Genomic DNA, 21,100 nt, shown 5'->3' on the forward strand with positions numbered 1-21,100 from the left:
AAGCTGGTCACAGAGTCATCAAAAGGGGAGATGATCTTTCACGGACTGAGTGGAGATTAGCCATAGTTGTAGAAACGGTGGCTGATTAAGATGGACTTGTGAGGAAAGTTAAGATTCGTCTTGTGGAACAGAAAATGAGAAAGGAGGGACAACATTCTGGCAAGCTGAAGACTGATCTTGCTCTTAGAGGCTGTTTAACGCAATGACTATAGTTTTTACTGTATGAAGACTTTATGTGTGGACTTTATCTGCATAAATAATTCTATTTCCAGTGTGTAAAAAGCCTTGTGGTTAAAGGTCATTTTGTGTTTAAAATCATTAGTGTTATATTTCTCTTTTTTGTTAGAACACTTGTGATTTGGTGGGAGTGTAAATGACCTTTGAATGCTCAGACTTTTTTGAGTAATACTTCACATATATTTGTTTTAAAAAAAAATATTGTGTTTACTATATGGTTAACATGATGTTTTTATATTCAAACATTTGGGAATTAAGTCTCCTGCCTGGCATGTCTGGACACCATCATGGTGATTAACCTATTTAATCTCCTCGGGGTTAAATTGCCCTGTAGGTGGCGCTGTGGCAGCAACAAATTTTCCCTTCGGTATGCGAGAATGAAAATTTGGAGGCAGAGAAACATGACTGCAGGTAAGTCAGAGTATTTAAATGTTCCTCAGAATTGATGGTAATCACAGACTTGCAATCAAGATTTTCATAGTTGGTCGGAGCTAAATGTTGAGTTATGAAGCATTTTGTCAATAACACTCAGCTGTCCTTCAGAAATACAGTCTAAGAACCTGAGATAGGCCTATTGTGATGCACTGATTTGTGTTCTTCATTCTTCATACAATGTCATGCAGTATATGATGCTTAAACATTAGAAATAATGTATGTGTCCCAGTAATAGCACAGTTTATACTGAAACTTTATTGTTTTTTGAATTGTTTTGAATTTTTAGTTTAACATTAAAATACACCATAATGATTATTGTGCGTACTTATGACTGAGAAGAGCAATTTTGTCTTAATGATGCATTTTTTTTCTTTATGTGGTTTTTCCCACTGATGTTTATATATTTACTTAGATGTTTCAATAATAGTTTCAACTATTACAAGATTATTAACTACAAGAAAGAACTACAAACAATTACCAACTAAAGATTCAGTTTTCTGTCTCTCCAGCTGTTTTGCTGCTGTGTGCTGTTGGAGCGCTCTGCTCTGATGATGTGAAGACTCCAGTCTGTGTATCCAGTCATGAGGTAAGAGCTGTTTTAACTAAACACTGAATTGTTTGATAAGCCCCTGTTGAACAGTCAAACTGATACAGTATGGCATTGATCTAGAGATCTTTCCACCAGTGATTATTTCACTGTTCCTTAATGAAGGAAGGTTAAATGTTGGCTCTGGTTTTTCAGGCAGTATGTTTGCTACCAGCTGATTATCTGAATCCGTCCCATCAGCAAAGAGTTGGCTGTGGGTAAGAAACTCATCATCTCCCTGGAGTTCCTCTCTGGATCTCCTGTCTGTTAATGGATCAGAGGAGAAGACCGAGTAATGACAGCAAAAGTGACCGTCTGTGTTTCTGTTTGTGTGCTTTTATCTTTATACACTGATAAAAGTTATTTTGGAGAGAGGTATATATAATCTATGCAAATCATATAAAATTTACTCTATTATTGCACTCAGCCAAGGAATTATAAAGTAATGGGTTTATTATACCCTTTTCTTAAGAGTAACAACATTACATTAAAAAATGCAGTAAAATATACCCCCAAACCGTGAGTCTTATGTTCCTAATTGGGCATGCGCCAGACCGCGCTTTTTGACTGAGCGGGACTGCAAGAAAATTCTGGGTCTTTTTTTTCGGCTTCCATCGAACCCGATCGAACCACAGAAGTGAAGGTAAGCTATTTAAACAGGGTGAATAATATATAATAGCGCATGCAAATGGTAATTTTTGAAGTGATGAGCTATTACACTTTACTTGTATTGCTTAGGTCTGTGTAATGCACCATTACTTGAAATGAAACTTTGAATCTGTTGCTGTCTGTTAACCGTCTAGACAACTGCCGGTAAGTTGCAATGAAATGTGTTCGTGGTGCGCTTTTTATCAGTCAGCATGCATGACCAGTCCCGGACTGGTAATCGGAACACTGAGGTCGTGTCCAAATTCATGGGCTGAATCCTCCTGAGGACCCGGCCTTCGCGGGCTATGTGGGCCGGGTCCTCAGAAGGTCGGGTAGGCCGGATGTAAACCTACGTTTAACCTGAGTAGCGAAAGACAGCGGTGATCTGAAAATGATGTGCCGGGAGTTGTGCCGTTCTCGGCGGCTCTAGTGACCCTCGAGCTCCCGGCTAGCTATCGAGCTGGTGGGTAACAGACGTCTCCGAAAACGTCGAAGCACTTTTGCAAATATGCGATATCTTGATAAACCGAGCAGATATTTGAAGTTTACACACCCACATTCTCGCCTGAAAATATGTTAAAAGTTTATTATATGACCCAGAAAGAATAATAAGAGTAATTTTAAAACTTAGTAGCGGCCGCCATTGCCGGAAACTGGAGTTTGGCTGGGCCGCGCTATGAATTCTGGGATATGGTGGGCCACGAAGGACACACCCAACCCATCCTTCAAATTCGGGGAAAAGGAAGACGCATTGGTCAGCCTTCGGCGCGTCGCTGTGACGTAATCGGTCTACAAATGCGTCCCCGGGAGGATGCAGCCCATGAATTTGGACACCCCCAATAATTACAATCGCGGTCTTTGCAAACTACTTTCCTGCCTTGATGGAAAAGAAAATAGACGTCAGACGATTTTTAATTATTATTTTTTTTGAGAAATGAGAGCGGCAATCCTTAAGTTGTGGTGGCTCTGCTTCTGGGTCAACACATAAAGCAGGTAAACAAACTTAAATCCGGTATGTCTTTGAGATTCTATGAACACTGGTAAATGGACTGATTCTTATGTAGCACTTTTCTACTCTCCCGGAGTACTCAAAGCGCTCTATACAACATGCCTCATTGCCATCAAACACGACTGTTAGGCAGATTATTCCCAACAGTCGTGTTTTAAAACTCTTAAAAAACAGCTGTTGCATCCGTCTGCGTCTCCCCATTGATCTTCACTGTAGCTCATCATCCCGGAGAGCTCACTGAAAGCTTTCTCCCAGCTGTAACTGGCGGCTTTGTTTTAGCAGCACCAGAACTTTCTGAAAAAGCTCTGAAGCATGTTTGCTTGTATTTAAAAATGTGCGCGGCAGTAGTCGCTTGTTCTGTCATGCAGATACCGCTTTGCTCCCGTATCTGCTTCATAATCCGCTCAGCTGTTCGCACTGCGGGGAAACACTGGGACACAGAAGCATCATGAACTCCAGCTATAGGGAGATTTTTCAGCAGCAAAACAAATAAAGCCAACGCGAAACAATCAGTAAAAAACAAAGACTGCTCTGAGAGTTTGAATTATTAACTGTATTTATTGATGTGTGGTTAAAGAGTATCTTACTCATCAGTAAGTAGGGGCAGGTCCCGCCTTCCTCACCTCTGATTGGATAGAAAGTCTCTCCTACTTACTGATGATTAAGATACTCGCTCACGGGGCGGGACAAGTGTGTCTGAGAGAGGGAGGGCGTCTCATGAGACCATCAGTGTTGCCAACGGTCTCTGACAGAAAGTAGCTGAAGTTCCCCAGGGTGTCACACCAAAATAAAAGCAGGGGGGGTAAAGCTCCCAGCCTGAAATGTTGTCCCAGTCCAGGCCTGTGCATGACTGTCTGACTGCTTGTTTTAAGTTTAAAAATTAGTCAATGCTAGCTTTTTCTAAAATATTGAAATGGCAGATGTTAAAAAATAAAACAAAGTACTACTGTATCCCACTAGCATGTGTGAAAATACCCACTGTTGCTGCACCTGCGTTTTGTTTTGTGGGATCAAGTAAAATATTTTTGAATTGATTTAATATTGTATTGGGTAGTGTTAGAACATCAGTGCTTAATAATTGTTTTCATAATCATACGTCCCCAATTATTCAGCAGGCCACATATAGCAACCTGGTTCTTTTAAACACCTGGGGTCCAAATTAATTTTGAATATTATATGTCTGGGCTATAATTTGGAGAAATACGGCATGTTCTGTGAAGCATATTACATCTATGATCTATGAAGCTAAATCCATGAAGCATGAATATTAATCTATGCAATTGCAAATGCCTTTATTTTAGTGAGGTAAGTACACAATCTGTTATTTCTGCATAACAGACCCTTGTTAAAATCCAGTGGCACCAAGATATCATACAATAAAATAATGTGATTAATACATAAGTAAAAGAAATTCCTATACATGCCCCTTCCTGATTTCTTATGTTTTAACATGTTTGTTACACTTACATGTTTCCAAATGTTAACACAGATGTTCAGAGTAAATACAGATTGTAGTTTTTTAAATGATGATTTCATTTAGTTTGGGGAAACAGCTCTCCAACTTTACCTCATGTAGAAAAAGTCATTTCCTTCTAAACCTAATAAGTGGTTTTGTCATCTAGCAAGAACTGCAATCAAGCATTTGCAATAACTAATAAAAAAAGCACTTGGGACAATTGTGTTGGTGACAGCTTTTGTTATAATATCAATAATATTTCTATGAATATGGGATACTGTTACATGTTTGCATAGACTTTTGTGGAATATGGAGACACTCCTGGCATTATATGAGCAAAGTGAGACTCATTTTTTAGGGTTCGTGGAGATGAGTGTGAAGATCCAAACAATCCCTGTCAGTGATGGAGAAGCTTTGATGAAAATATTTGGTAAAAAGTTCACCAGCATGAAGGAAATGAAGTTTCAAACTTTCCTTAGGAGGAGCCCAGCACGCCTGCTTAAAGAAAAGTAAGTGTGGCGATGTGGATGCTTGCAGCGACTGCTGTATAGAGGCCATCCTGCTACACATGAAACACATCAGAGTCATAATTGTTATTTTAGTCACGTGTTTGTTTATTATCCTTATTGTTTTATCTGGGACTGTTTGCAGACATCTCAGAGAGAGGAGACACCAGCATCTGAACAGAGACTCAAACCAGCAACCTGCAGCTCCCTGCTTGGCTGCTCCAGTTTTCTCCTCACTCATGTTGCCCACCAGTGATTTCTAGCTGCCCACCCAGGCAGCAGGCTAGAATATGCGCTGAGCCTCAGCACCCAGTACTTGGACATGTTTTCTTTATTAAATAATGAACCAGACCCCAAAAAGTAAACAGCTGTTATTGCTAGGCAACGGGAGCAGCATTTGGCGATGCAGCACCTGACATTCCTGACCATGTGGACGGAGCATGCATGGAATGGAATGTTTAGTAGAACTGTGCAACACAAGCACTTAGTTACAGCATTTTTCATTGTATCCAGACACAGCTAAAGACACATCTACAGCAGCATCTCTGTGCAGGACAAACGACAGTTGACGAAGAAAACATCAAAAACTTCACTTCACTCCTCTACAATACTTTGGTTCCTTTGTTTAAAAGGCCAAAATGAATCGAGGGAGAACGAGAAGAGGATCGGCGAGTGCTTCACCATACAATACAGTACAGCTGATTAACCTGCAAGAAGAATTTCAAATGATACAGGCTGAAAATGTCAAATTAAAAGAAGAGGCAGAAAAATCAAGAGGAGAAGCTAAAAATTCAAAATTTGAAACTGAAGTAGTATTGCAGGAATTACTGCATGTGGGTCTCAAACTTAAAGGAGAGAAAATGGGGAAACAACAGGCAGAAAACGAGAATGAAAACATGAAGAAAGAACTGTTGGAAGCTCAAAAAGCATTGGAGGAAGAGAAAACCACAGCACAAGAAGCCAAAAATAAATATCAAACTGCAAAGAAGGAGGCTGGAAATGTGATTCAGGAATTACAGGAAGCTTTTGAAGAGGAAAAAAGGAAAATGCAGTTGGCAACACAAGAAGCTGCAAATGTAATGGCTGAAGCTGAAACACTAAGGAAGGAATTACTGCATGTAAAGCACCAACTTGAAGAGGAGAAAAAACGTAAACACGAGGCAGAAAATGAGATTGAAAATATGAAGAAAGAATTGTTGGAAGCTCAAAAAGTGTTGGAGGAAGAGAAAATTAAAATACAGGAAGCAAAGAAAGAAATGGAAGATACAAAGAGTTACACTCAAAACATGAAGAAGGAACTGATGAAAGTGCAAGAAGAACTTGCAGAAGAAAAAATTGAGGTGAAGGCATTCAAGAAAGAAATGACCGGCTCTGCGGTGACCAAGAAAGACTGCAAAGACGCACTTAAAGAAATACGAAAGCACAAAAAGGAAGCTAAAGAGCTCCTCAAACACAAAGTGAAACTGGCCAAACAGCAGCTGAAAGAAAAATTTAAAGATGCCGAGGAGCAGCTCAACAAAACCTTAAAAGAACTGAAGGCAAAAGAAAAGCAAGCCGAGGACGGGAGGGGATTCTGGAGCAGACTGCTGAGAAAGAACTGACCCAGCAGCATCAAGTTTGAGGAGATCAACAGTTTCTTCCTCCTTCCCCCTCTCTCCACCTTTCTTTCACCCCATCCTTCTTCTTGGGACGTTTGTTTGTTTTTTAAAAACTCTAATCTAAATACATGTACTGAAATACACAAATAAAATTGCCATAACTTGACCTCATGTTGCCTGCTTCTTTTCTTGTGTATCTGTAAAACAGTAACACACTTTCTGCTCTGTGTGTCTTTAATTGTAAATAAATGCAATATATTTTCATTTTAAAATGCAGTGCAAAAAACTTCTGCTCTAAATCTTTTTTTTTAGCAAAAAGCTTTTTTTTGCCTGTTGTGGAAGTTTTCCATTTAAATAAAGCCTGCAGACGAGCGGTGAGCGGTAGCTAACATTCTTTAATCCAAACACACAAAGAACAGACAACCAAGCTTGATGAAGTCCCTGCATGACCGCGGGACAGACGGTCAGCAGAGTCTCCCTGAGCCTAGCATGGCTCTCAGTTAAATACCTTCTCCAGGAACAAAAGGCAGTACACAGCTGTTTCACACCTTAAGGTTCACACTCCCTTGCTACCTCCCAGAGTCCTCGAAGACACAAAAGACTCTTCCTGTGGAGTTGTCTGCTTCCCCCAACTTCCTTACTAGACCCCCACCATTTGTCTTACTGTATGGGTGTGAGACATGTTAAGTATAACAGACAGACAGATAAGAGGAGCAAAGAAAAACTGAAGAACAATATTCACCTTATGTTTAATTTCTACCTTCATTAAAGAGACTCAGAGAAATTTTGAGGTTAGATAAATAACTTGTAACCAGGTACATATCTGAAAATTTCTTTTGTGTAATGTATTTTCTTATTTTTGTTGCATAAAGAATCTGTGTATGTGGACACTCACTATTTGCCCTCTTTTTCAGGTCCTCACGTGTGTCCTTTACAAGCAGAGACTCACTGATAGACGACTCTGTTACCAGTTCTAGGGCTGACACACCCACCCACATCCCCACCCCCGGTGTATCCTTTATAGGTATGCAAGTTTCTAAATGAAATAAATCACATTGACCTTAAAAATGTGTTCAGTTATGGGAAAATGAACTGGAAATGCAAGTTGTGCAACTTCACAACCACAAAAAGATTAGACCTGCTGAAACACGTCAGGCTAATACATGGGCATTTTGGTCGAGTCCACTCCATACCCTGCCTTCATGCAGATTGCCCTTGCACTGTCAAGACATGGGGTGCATTAAGGACACATTTGTCAAGGCATCATTCACAGTCATCCCAGCCAGGCAACATCCTTTCATTCACGTGCATTGTCTGTAATTCATGCGCTTTTGACAGTGAGAGGCAGTTTTTTGAACATCTTGGTGGCCATCTAAAAAAGTTTGAAACTGTGCCATGTGTTTTTGAGGATTGTGATTATAAGGTTAACAAATACACAACATTCCACAGCCACAAGAGTAGAAAACACAACCCACATTCCTTGGAAGATTTCAAGACTAATGTTCTTCATCAATACCAAAAGAACCCGGATGAAGAATGTGACATTGTTGACGATGACAATGAATGTGGCTCAGTCCTTGAGGAGGATGAGGACTTAAACAAAATTATTACTAAGAAAGTGGGGCTACTCCTCCTGAAAATGGAGAGCATTTTCAATGTCTCCAATTCATGCATTGACGAACTAGTAGAGGAACTTCATTTCCTTACAGCATCTGCATCTGGTCCCATCATTAAAGAAATAATTCTGAGCACTTTGAGAAAACATGGCTGTACATTGGAAGACTCAGTGATTTCAGAACTGGTCAAAGACCTTTGCCGGCTAAGCCCTGTCTGTGCTGCTTTAAGAGTGGAAGGGCCTTTAAGCAGTCAGTTCAGGAGAGAGCAATTTAGAAAGGAGCATCTCTCATTGACTGAACCTGTTGAGTACATACTTGATAGTACAGATAATAAAACATTTCAGTATATACCAATCCTCCCATTATTATCTCAACTTGTGGACAACAGAGACATTCAAAACACAATATTACAAAACAAAAGGCCATCTGATGTCTCTTCGGAATACAAATCATTTAATGGTGGATCTTTACTAAGAGAAAACAGCTTTTTATGTGAAGACGACCTTAAACTCCCACTCATCCTTTATATAGATGACTTTGAGATATGCAACCCTCTGGGAACATCCCGCAAGAAGCATAAAGTCACAGCTGTGTATTGGGTGTTTGCAGACATACCTGCCACATTGAGATCTACACTGACTTCCATTTACTTAACCATTTTATGCAAGGCAAATGATGTCAACCAGTTTGGCTATGCAAAAGTTTTGGACCCACTGCTCAAAGATTTGAAGTACTTTGAAGATAATGGTATTTTTGTTTCAAGTCTGGGCAAAGTGGTCAAGGGCACTGTACTTGCTGTAGTCGCTGACAATCTTGGCGCTCACTCAATAGGTGGGTTTGTTGAAAGCTTTTCAGCTTCACATTTCTGTCACTTTTGCATTGGCGAAAGGTCACAGATCCAGGAGGATGAAGTAGGAGAAGGACTGTTTCCTCTACGGACTAAGTCCAACTATGCCATCCATGTCAAAGCAGCACTGTCTGATCCTGCAGAAGCTCACCACTGTGGAGTTAAAAGACAGTGTCCAATCTCAGACAGACTCAGTCACTTTCATGCTACATCAGGTTATCCCCCAGATGCTTTGCATGATTTGCTTGAAGGGATTGTACCTGTTGAAATTTCACTCTGTCTTGATGTGTTAATCAGGAAGAAATACATATCTCTTGAGCAGCTCAACCATTCCATCCGTTGCTTTCCTTACAAATGGAGTGACAAAACAAACTGTCCACAACCCATTGCCCCAAATTTCACAGCGCGAAAAAGTGTAGGAGGTAATGCACACGAAAACTGGTGTTTGTTGAGAATGATACCACTCATGATTGGTGACAAAGTACCAGAAGATGAGCCTGCTTGGGAGGTTTTGATGACCCTGAAAGATGTTGTTGAGCTTGTCATGGCTCCTCTCCACACAGATCACACAATAGGATACATGCAAAGTAAGATCTCAGAACACCGTTACAGATATTTAGAAGTGTTCCCAGAGGAGAAACTGAGACCAAAACATCACTTTCTCGAGCACTATCCTTTGCTTACAACTGTTTACGGGCCACTTGTACATTTCTGGACTATGCGATTTGAAGCCAAACATTGATTCTTTAAAAGGATTGTGAGGCAGACTGGGTGTAGAAACATCCTCATGACAATGGCGAGAAAACACCAATCGATGATTGCGTATCATACCCACGATTACAACCACCAAAGGCCAGCACTGTCAGTGTCCCAGAAGACTCAAGTGGCAGTCGATGTTCTAAAAGACAGCATTAAGGAGTCCTTTGCAAGGAAGTTCCCCAGGGAAGACTTTGTGAACATGACAAATAAAGCAACCATTTTAGGCACAGACTATAATATTGGCATGATGCTGCCGTTTGGCTCAACAGGAGGCCTACCTGACTTCGCAGAAATCCATCAAATAGTCATTGTGCACAGAACTCCTGTGTTTGTTCTGAAGTTGCTTAGAGGCTGGTACTGTGAACACCTGAGGAGTTTCAAAGTAGAGCCCACAGGAGAGACAGAAATCCTTAAACATTCTGAACTGAAAGAAACATGGCTGCATACAATACAGCAGATGGCCGTATGGTGTCCCTTAAACACTTCATTTGCACATCAGAGTAAGTGTAATGGGTTGATTATTTCTGTTATATCAAATGTTTGTGCACTTATTGAAATTATTGAAAAAATATATTATTTTACCAACAACTATATGGGCAGGCGTCCTGTCTTATTTGTTTATTGTAATGTTTATTTAACAGGAACAATACATATAACATTGAAAAAGAAAATGGAAACATGTGATGCACACTTAACCCTCCTCTATTCTTCTTCCCTTATCTCCCTCTTCTTAAAATGACAATCAAAAATTATTTATTCAAAATTCTACTGAACTAAATCTCTGCTTTTATTTCTCTGGCAGAAGATAATGAAGAAAATATATGCATGTAAGCTTATCAACTATTAATAACCTGTCTCAATTTCTTTTCTTTCTCTGTCTCTACAGTTGAGGAAACACAAACCAAACAACAATGGCAGTCCAGTTAAGAGTCGTTTTAGAAGAACACAGCATTCATAAGTTGACACTTCCAACAGGAATTCCTAATACAGTGGATGGGGATACATGGGGAATTTGGACTGCTATACCAAGACAAAGACTTTGACAATCAGTTTTTCAGTGTCATCTCAACTGCTGACTTGTACAGGGAGTGCAGAATTATTAGGCAAGTTGTATTTTTGAGGAATAATTTTATTATTGAACAACAACCATGTTCTCAATGAACCCAAAAAACTCATTAATATCAAAGCTGAATGTTTTTGGAAGTAGTTTTTAGTTTGTTTTTAGTTTTAGCTATTTTAGGGGGATATCTGCGTGTGCAGGTGACTATTACTGTGCATAATTATTAGGCAACTTAACAAAAAACAAATATATACCCATTTCAATGATTTATTTTTACCTATGAAACAAATATAACATCTCCACATTCACAAATATACATTTCTGACATTCAAAAACAAAACAAAAACAAATTAGCAACCAATATAGCCACCTTTCATTGCAAGGACACTCAAAAGCCTGCCATCCATGGATTCTGTCAGTGTTTTGATCTGTTCACCATCAACATTGCGTGCAGCAGCAACCACAGCCTCCCAGACACTGTTCAGAGAGGTGTACTGTTTTCCCTCCTTGTAAATCTCACATTTGATGATGGACCACAGGTTCTCAATGGGGTTCAGATCAGGTGAACAAGGAGGCCATGTCATTAGTTTTTCTTCTTTTATACCCTTTCTTGCCAGCCACGCTGTGGAGTACTTGGACGCGTGTGATGGAGCCTTGTCCTGCATGAAAATCATGTTTTTCTTGAAGGATGCAGACTTCTTCCTGTACCACTGCTTGAAGAAGGTGTCTTCCAGAAACTGGCAGTAGGACTGGGAGTTGAGCTTGACTCCATCCTCAACCCGAAAAGGCCCCACAAGCTCATCTTTGATGATACCAGCCCAAACCAGTACTCCACCTCCACCTTGCTGGCGTCTGAGTCGGACTGGAGCTCTCTGCCCTTTACCAATCCAGCCACGGGCCCATCCATCTGGCCCATCAAGACTCACTCTCATTTCATCAGTCCATAAAACCTTAGAAAAATCAGTCTTGAGATATTTCTTGGCCCAGTCTTGACGTTTCAGCTTGTGTGTCTTGTTCAGTGGTGGTCGTCTTTCAGCCTTTCTTACCTTGGCCATGTCTCTGAGTGTTGCACACCTTGTGCTTTTGGGCACTCCAGTGATGTTGCAGCTCTGAAATATGGCCAAACTGGTGGCAAGTGGCATCTTGGCAACTGCACGCTTGACTTTTCTCAGTTCATGGGCAGTTATTTTGCGCCTTGGTTTTTCCACACGCTTCTTGCGACCCTGTTGACTATTTTGAATGAAACGCTTGATTGTTCAATGATCACGCTTCAGAAGCTTTGCAATTTTGAGATTGCTGCATCCCTCTGCAAGATATCTCACTATTTTTGACTTTTCTGAGCCTGTCAAGTCCTTCTTTTGACCCATTTTGCCAAAGGAAAGGACGTTGCCTAATAATTATGCACACCTGATATACGGTGTTGATGTCATTAGACCACACCCCTTCTCATTACAGAGATGCACATCAGCTAATATGCTTAATTGGTAGTAGGCTTTCGAGCCTATACAGCTTGGAGTAAGACAACATGCATGAAGAGGATGATGTGGACAAAATACTCATTTGCCTAATAATTCTGCACTCCCTGTATGACAAGGCCACTGTTAAAGTGATCCTTAAAGAGCCAGTAATCACCCTTGACTTACAACCAGTATGTGAATCAGGATCATCGTCTGCATTGAACTCTTCGACTTCAGTGAGCACCCATCCTGCAAGTACTACTGAAACGGACACCTGCCCTGCCAATCATGATGCACCCTCACAGGTGTCCGACTGCGCATCGTCAAGTTCCAGTGACACCATCATTCTCCCTGATTCATGTCGCCCTGCTGCGTGGCCAGTGCCATTTCAAGTACTGGAGTTTTCCCGAGACATACAACTAATCCTCGCTGAGGCAAACAACTCATATCGCAACACTGGAAGACCTTTCATGGATGCCAGTGTTAAATCAGCAACAATGCAAGACCTTGCAAAAGTAATTTTTTCGTACACTGCTTACCCAACCAAAGTTTCCGTGTCTTAAGGAGCCAGGATCATTTGCCGGTTATATGGCTGGCAGCAGCGCATAAAAAACAAGATGCACAATTACCGTGCCAAGCTAAGATCTCGAAAATTTTCTTACCCGGAAATTGAAATTAATGCCTTAAAAAGGAAGCATCCAGCTGATGCAGTGCCATCAAAGAATGTAAAAAAGCCCAAAAAAAGCAGAGGTTAATTATCTCCCTCCGCATCCTACTGGAGAAACCCAAGAGACACTGGAGAAAGAGAGGCTTGAATTAATTTATGAAATAACAAAGAAAAACAACGCAAAGATAATTGCAGATAAAATGAATAAAACGTTCTCTAGCCGAAGACTTGGAGTGGTCAGCCTCTGCCCCTCTGTGGGTGAGTTAAAAGAAAGGTGGCCAGCATTATTCACTGAGGCTCAGGTGAGTATGTGTGATAACTATTCCTATCCACCAAAAAACAAATGTCAAACAAATGTCAACAAATTGAAATGTCATTTTTTTTGTCCCCTTACTTCTTAGCTCATCGAAGAGTTCAGACGCATCACCACAGTTTCTTTGGTGGAGACATTCATGCTGAAACTTGATGAGTACACACCAGGTCTTTTGCAGCTTATGCCTGCCAAAGGAGGAGCTGCTGGTTCCAAGATGAGACCTCTGCTGGACACTTTGAATGACGTATGTTATTTGACTTTTTTCACAAATATGTAATTATGGAGGGCTGCAGTGGGTAGCACGAAGGTCCTGGGTTCAAATCCTGGCCCAGGGTCTTTATGCATGGAGTTTGCATGTTCTCCCTGTGCATGTGTGGGTTCCCCCCGGGTACTCCGGCTTCCTCCCACAGTCAGAAAACATGGCTGTTAGGTTAATTGGTCTCTCCAAATTGTCCTTAGGTTTGAGTGTGTGCGTGCATGGTTGTTTATGCTGTCTGTCTCTATGTTTCCTTGTGATTGACTGTCCAGGGTGTACCCAGCCTCTCACCTGTTGAAAGCTGGTGAGAGGCATCAGCCATGTTTTTGTTTTTAAGTAATTCAGTCTTAATGTAAGTAAATCACTCAACTTAGTCTTTTCACTAAATTGTATCTCCCTACAGACACAGAGCATTGAGAAGAAAAGGGATCTCCTTATCTGCTGCCTCATTAGCTACCTCGGGGAAAGACAAGAAGATCTTTTTCATGACTGCCAGGTTTGTCATATTGATAACAGTTTACTTATTAACTCAAGGGATCCTAATGTTCTTCTCTCCTGTCCTCTCCTATCCCCTGTTCTCCCCTTCTCCATTCATCTTCTGTCCACTCCCCTCTTTAGATCAACTGAAATATATTGAAAAAGCATCTTAAATAAAATAAAACGTGTGCATGTTTTTTCTTTCTTTCTTTTTAACACGTAGGAATGTGAGGATTACACAGACAATATGATGAAGGTGATCGTGATCCACAACATCATGGCTGAGGAGGATCCATCAGATGTGTCCATTGTGATTGAGGGAAACCAAGTGATGGAGGGATGTGGAAGCCGAACAAAGGCATGTGTACTGCTGATGGGACTGATATATGCCCTCAACCTCGAATATCCGAAGGAGCTGAAGAACACATCTGACACTTTTCAAAAACTGTTTTTGGAACTTGACGGGGCGAAACTACTGAACAAGGTCCACGGCCTCAAAAATAAGCTTATGCAATGCACACACCTTTCCCCTCTTGTTCCCAGAGGACATAGCTTGATGGAGCTGTAATTTTTCTTCTGACAGCAAGCACAGAAACTATTGAATGTTGGTGTTAGTGTTCTGTTCTATCTATCCATATGTTTGATAACGTACATGCACAGAAACAACCTTGTAGAGTTTCTGTGCTTTTGGCTTTTAAAATGGACTGAGTGGCCTTTGAAAGTGTTGTCTGCATTAGCTGTTGTGTTGCACTTTATTCTGTATTTTTATGGAATAAAAACATTGAGATGAGGAACCATTTGAATATCTTTTTTGGGGGGGTACATTTTACCTTATATGAATAGGTAATGTTTATCAACTGATAATAATTAAATTTTATTACTAATTATCAGGTATTACCAACTAGCAAACAAGAGATAATTTTACCTAATTTCAATGAGTAAGTAGCTGTTGAAAGTATACATAAATATGGGGTAAATTTTACCCAATTTAATTAAGTATTTCATAGCTTTTTATTGAAGTTATTTTATACACAATATATTGAACTAAATCTACCCCAAAAAAAGTCAATGCAAATTGTTACCTCAGATTTATTGGGTAGATTCTATAGATGACTTCTTACAGTGTATGTAATTAAACTGAGATTTTTCCTTTAACCTCAGCAGAAATGGGAGTCAGTCCATGGTCACATCACAGCTTTCTGAGACAGATTCAGGGGAGTACACTCTGACCTGTGAATCTAACAATGCCACCATTTCCACGACTGTGATTCTTCATGTAATGAGTGAGTAACAGTTTCTCACCTTCTTTCTTCTACAATACTCAAACAAACTCTGTTTGATCATAAATGAGTGATAATAAAATGAATTTAATTGTTTTCTTTGATGTTGTTTAGAACGTCCAACAAAACCACAGCTGATGCTCGATGAGGTTGACGTGTCAGATACTTCCCCGCTTTTTAAGTGCGTCTCTGTGGGTTTCCCAAATCCCAGAATCAAATGGTCTGGGTAAGATGCTTTAGAATAGCAGCACTTCTTAATGTCTGATTTTAGACTGAATCATTTAGAGAGATGCTTTATTTTGGTGGGTGGTTGGGATAAATGGGTATTAGACAAGGTTTGATAATAATATATGTCAAAGACACAGCGCTCTAAAAATATCGTTTTACACCACTAACAATGTTTTTTTTTCTCTGTTTGAACAATAACAAGGATGGACAATGGAGTTTTAAGGGTAGTGACGGAAGGACAGAGAACACAATATCAAGCACTGAATATTATAATACAGGAATGATGTGCTGTGCAACCAATGCTGAAGGACGAGAGTGCTCCCAACTGTATGACTATGGTAACTGGATTTAAACTAACAACAAATTTAATACATCCATAAATTATTACAGGAGTTAATTTGAGTAAAATTTGGTTCAAATACTTGAAGTGAAAGTAACAAAACTGAGATTCACTAATGTCAGAGAAGCAAATCACAAATGTTGACCACGGTATATATTTCTGACTTGAGGCCCTGATGTGTGTTTCAGACTTAGAGCAGTGTAATGAACAAAGATGAGGTATCTACTGTCACTCTGAGTGAAGATCAGTGTCAGGTTAAGGCTGTGTGCAGGCAGGAGTGGAAGTAGAAGGACCCAAAGTGCAGACACTCGGAGGCGGAAAGTAACTCAAAACTCAGCTTTTATTGCTGGATGGCAAAAAGTGGCAAAACGTAACAAAAATCCAAATAAACTTACATGACCAGGCAGACGGAACACACAGCATAAATGAGAGTAGATCACGACACAGACACAAAGAAACACAGGGCTTAAATACACACAGGGAGCAATCAGGGAATGGGTAACAGGAGGGAAACACAGCTGGGGCAAATCAGGCCTAACAAGTCAAGGGGAAGCAAAACCAGACACATTAACATCAGACATGGACTTTCAAAGTAAAACAGGAAACATAACACAGACTCACAGGCAGGCACTATAACAAAGGGAACAGAGACGTGGGACCAGGGCAGACACAGACACTGACTGGACGTGGGGATACAGCAGACAGGGGAGACAGCAACTATGGAACACAGACAGAAAACCAGAACACTAAAACTCTAACCAAACCTCACCCAGAGAACCTAAACTAAGAATAACCCTAAAACCCATAAAGCAAAGCTAGAATATAATGAAATAACAAAATCAAAGAACCAAAAACACAAAACACTGGGTCAACGACCTAGGGACCCTAACAGTCAGTCTCTGCTGCTTCGCTGCAGAGTTACAGGATACAGTCTGAGATCACCTGTGTGGGAGAAAGGAGGAAAACACCTCCATGTCAGGACATTATCATGTAAACCAGAGAAGGAGGAGGAGGTACAGTAATGTCCTGTAATCAGGGAGAGTTTCCTTAAACTTTCTTGTTATGTTTGTCAGAAAACTGACCGACCTCTTTAATGTTCCTCAGTCTGAGACACAAAGTACTTCATTGATAATCATCCTGATGTGCATTAAAAATGACTCACATTACAGTGCTCGGATGGCCTACCTGTCCATCAGATCAGTGAGAGAGGAGCACAGCAGCACATATGTAGCCGCTAAGTTGGGTGGACCTAAATCTTCACCACCACGTCTGTATACATACAAGCGAAAAGGGGAGTGAGTGGGTCAGCGCTCAGAGCATAGAAACTTAGCTGGCTTCAAACACACCATTTATTTCCATAAAAAAATAAAAAAATAAAAATTAAAAAAAACACAGCCAGAATCACAAATACAAGTTAAAATTCCCCGTATACAATAAAAATAGTGTTTGCAACCCGCTAAAAACCCTGCCGGCAGAAATAACTATACACTATTAAAACAAGGCTAAAAAATGTTTTCCATATGCTAAAATTACCCTCCCACAGTCCCATAATCCCACAGTCCAGCCACACATGGGCGAATGGTCCTTATCTGAAAGAGACAGGAGAGGAACTTCTCTTCCGGTATGGTAAAACTCGCCAGCAGCAGACCAGGGAGGAGGCTCCTATCGCAGACCTGTCTCCTCCTGACAGCGCGTCGCCGCACAGTCCCGCCCCACTCCACACCTGAACATGGCCTCCCTTGTCTCACCGTCAGATGCAGGCAGAGGGGCATCCCTGCCCTGTTGTGAATTGCGGCCATCGCCACCCACTGTTGCCGTTCCTGCCGTAGGGACTGGATCGCCGAACGACTCGCGGCACCCCACAGTCGGGCAGCAGTTCCTTCCACACACGTGCGGGCTCACCTTTCGTGCGTCGCTTTTCTTGTCTCTGCGCTTACTATCCCCTTTAACAGGTCAACCTGGCGGCTGATAGGCCACCTTGGGGAACGCCCCCACCTCACAGGTGCCTACAATTGTCTGTTTAGTCCACAGTGGATTAAAGGAATATGGTACAACATTAACACACATAATATAAATATGAGGATAAAACCATGCAATATAAATATCAATAAACAAACATGCAATATAAATATCACAATAAAATCAACACTATGTACCAATACACAGATTGATAAAACATAAAAACACAAATTTCCACTGTGTGACACATACACCTGCACGAGTACAGATAGAAGTCTGTTCATGTTCATGTTAATGTCTCAGGTCAGTAGACTTCATTTCATGTCATTATTATTTGAAACTGTTCCCACTGAATAAATCTGGTTTATTCTTGTGTTTCCTCAGATGAAGGTTTCCTCTCTGCACAGCTGGATGAGACCAAGATCATGTCAGCTCAGGAGGCATCCAGCACCTGCTTGCAGGCCACTGTTTCCTACCATCCTGTTCTCCAGCACTGTTCCTGGGAGACTCCTGACAAAAACAGGACTAAATGTGTCAGGGAGACATGGGTAACACAGCACAGGTACTTCAATGACGCAAACTGTCATCATGTAGAAGTGTAAAATTATCCATTCATTCATGTTTTTCATGAGCAGTGTAATCATGTGATATGAGGACTGTAATGAACTGTTTCTCAGGACTGTGAAGCTTTGTGATCGACTCATATCAGGAGATTATAAGTTACACCTGGAGGCTGGAGGACAAAAGGAAACAAAGATCATATCAGTGTGTGTTGTAGGTGGGTTAATGTAGCCTTTGTTACATAATTATTAGTATTTAAATGGAATTATAATTTATATTTAAAATGTGAGATTGTTTGACATCATCTGATTTTTGTTCCAGATGAACCAAAGTTCAACTTCTTGTTTAATAAGGATGATGGTACCCTCAACCTTGAGACTGTCAGTCTGTTGCCAGCAAACTATACCTGGATGTTTTGCTCTAAGTCCAATCACAGGTATGATTACCTGCACAGCCGTTCAGCTCAGAGAGCATTTTAGCTCTGATTATTTAAACTCCTTTTACTTTGTTTCACAGCTGCAGTGAAATGGACTCATCCTGGGATGAGGTCCCAAATGCATTTAAAGCAGACTCTGATGTTTCCTGCAACAAGACGATCAAGAGCTCAGTGAGCAAAGACGTGTTAAAAGGAGACCGAATCAGGTTTTGTCTGACAAACTCAGTTGGCTCCTGGTGCAAAACCCATTACATGATCATCCCACCTACACCTCAGCCCTCTAGTGGTAATAACAAGTCTAATGAATATATTTACTGAAAATATTTGATGAAAAAAAAATCTAAATGTTGTCATGCTCACATTGTTTTGTTTTGTTTTTTAGGTAAACCACCTGAGGAGAACTCCTTCCTGCTGACACTATGTTTGGTTCTGGTTCTGCAAAACCCATTACCCAGTATTCTCTAAAGGTACAAAGAACTTTTTATTTACATTACTTTTTAATAAAATGTCAATTATTAATTAATCAATTCTTATTATTGTCCTTGTATTTCTATATTATAGATGGTGTACCTACTTATAACAACATGATGGTGCTGAAAGTAGGCAGTTTGCTTCTGCTTCTGGCTTGGCTGTAGTCAATAAAGTGCTCATGTACCTCATCAAAAATAAGGTATATATTTCATCTTTTTATGAACACAATAAAGAAAACAGCTCATCGTCACTGTGTGACCAGAACTGGATGGAGAACCATTATTACTGAGGCTCACTCTCTTTTTTCAGCTCTGCTATAACCACCAGACCTTCAGCAATTGTCACAATGCATCGACCACTGTGGACATTTCTGAGTGATGAAACACAAAACAGGGCACTGTCACCTGCTGACTGCTGACACATCTGACTCAGATATTTTGGAAACTGAAAAGAATCTTCTGTAACCATCAGATACACAGTGATCACCTATATAACATTTTATCCATACAACATGTCACTTGATAATTTAGAGTAAAATGGACAGTCTTTATATTTTATTTAAATATAGGAAGAGACTTGTACTTATAGGTAGCATTGGAAAACGTAATAAGCCTATGTTTGAGACAACAGAACACAGCAAAGTGTTTAAAAAACAAAGTTTTTATTGTTATATAAGGTGTAGATCTACCCGCTCTAGATTTATTCGATGTATAACATTGTTACATGGAAAAAAACTTCTTCCTTAAGTAAAACTTTTTTAGACACGTCAAGATTTTTTTTTCTTGGGTTTTCTCAGTACATGTTAATGGATTTTTCTTTTACACTGGATTGTATTGTGACATGTTGCAGTGTTATACCTGAAGTACAATCAGTTTTATTCAATAAAGAAAAAAAACCTGCTGTCCAGTGTACTGACCTGACCCCCGCAGTTTTGTGTATCCCCTAAATCTTTCTGAATATAGCGCCATTTTCAGTGCGGGTTTGTAGCGGTCGCTAGCTAACATGAAGGCGACCAGATGATGGAAAAAAACAACCACAACAGACTTCAGTCGTTTTCCAGAGCTCTGGATAGCTTTCTCTTTCAGATACAAAGGTTCAACACTTTCACCAGCAGCACATCTTAACATGAACATTTAAGAGATTCCCCCTACACACTCTAGCTACAAATAAACATATGCAGTAAAATACAGCACACCCCACATACATCATAGACATTTGAGCAGTAAATGCTCTTCTTTGCGAGGATTTTGTGAATACTTTGGGTAACGTGGTGGAGAAATGTCCTGTTATAACAGCCGCTGTGTGGTCGATGCGTCCTATTGTAAGTTTAAATGCTCTGGAGGCTGTCATCAGTGACTTCATCCATGAGCTCCCAGAATCAAGTAATACAATGAATCTGCTGTGATGAGGTTTTACACATCTGTTTTAGGGGCTGCTGCAAGTGGACACTGATGTATACACACATTCATAAATATGACTGTTGTCTATACTTGCTGAGGTGACTAAACAACTAAGTCCAAAGCTTGAACCTACTCACAGATCCTCACTACTGTGTGTTGGGATCTTGGGAATTAATTCATCACAGTTATGGCTAATAGAGGGCATGACCTCTTGCTTTTTGATGCATTTCTGGCTTAAATCTTGAGGCCAAGTTACTGAGTGTGGCAGTAATGACATTGGTCTGCTAGTCTGAGAAAGTGTACTAGTGAAGGTAGACTCGTAGCTTTCCCATGACTTGCTCAAGCTGTTCAGGTTGTGGTTTATATAGGCATGACTGGAGTCTTCTCTAACTGCATTTAGGCTTGGTACGCGTCTTACAGATTCTTACTCTACCTCCATGTGTCATAGATGTTGGTCTTACTGTTTCTTCCCAGGTACACACTAGCTCAGTAAAGGTG

General features: G+C 40.4%; 1 pseudogene; it reads left to right on the plus strand.

Annotated features, from left to right (window-relative positions):
- The first annotated feature begins 638 nt into the window (after nt 1-638).
- LOC146380307 (uncharacterized) lies at nt 639-19,366 on the plus strand (annotated as a pseudogene).
- Nucleotides 19,367-21,100: the final 1,734 nt, after the last annotated feature.

Source organism: Perissodus microlepis, chromosome 9 (assembly GCF_051167445.1).
Source record: "Perissodus microlepis isolate ML-2025 ecotype Zambia chromosome 9, ASM5116744v1, whole genome shotgun sequence".
Taxonomy (NCBI): Eukaryota; Metazoa; Chordata; class Actinopteri; order Cichliformes; family Cichlidae; genus Perissodus; species Perissodus microlepis.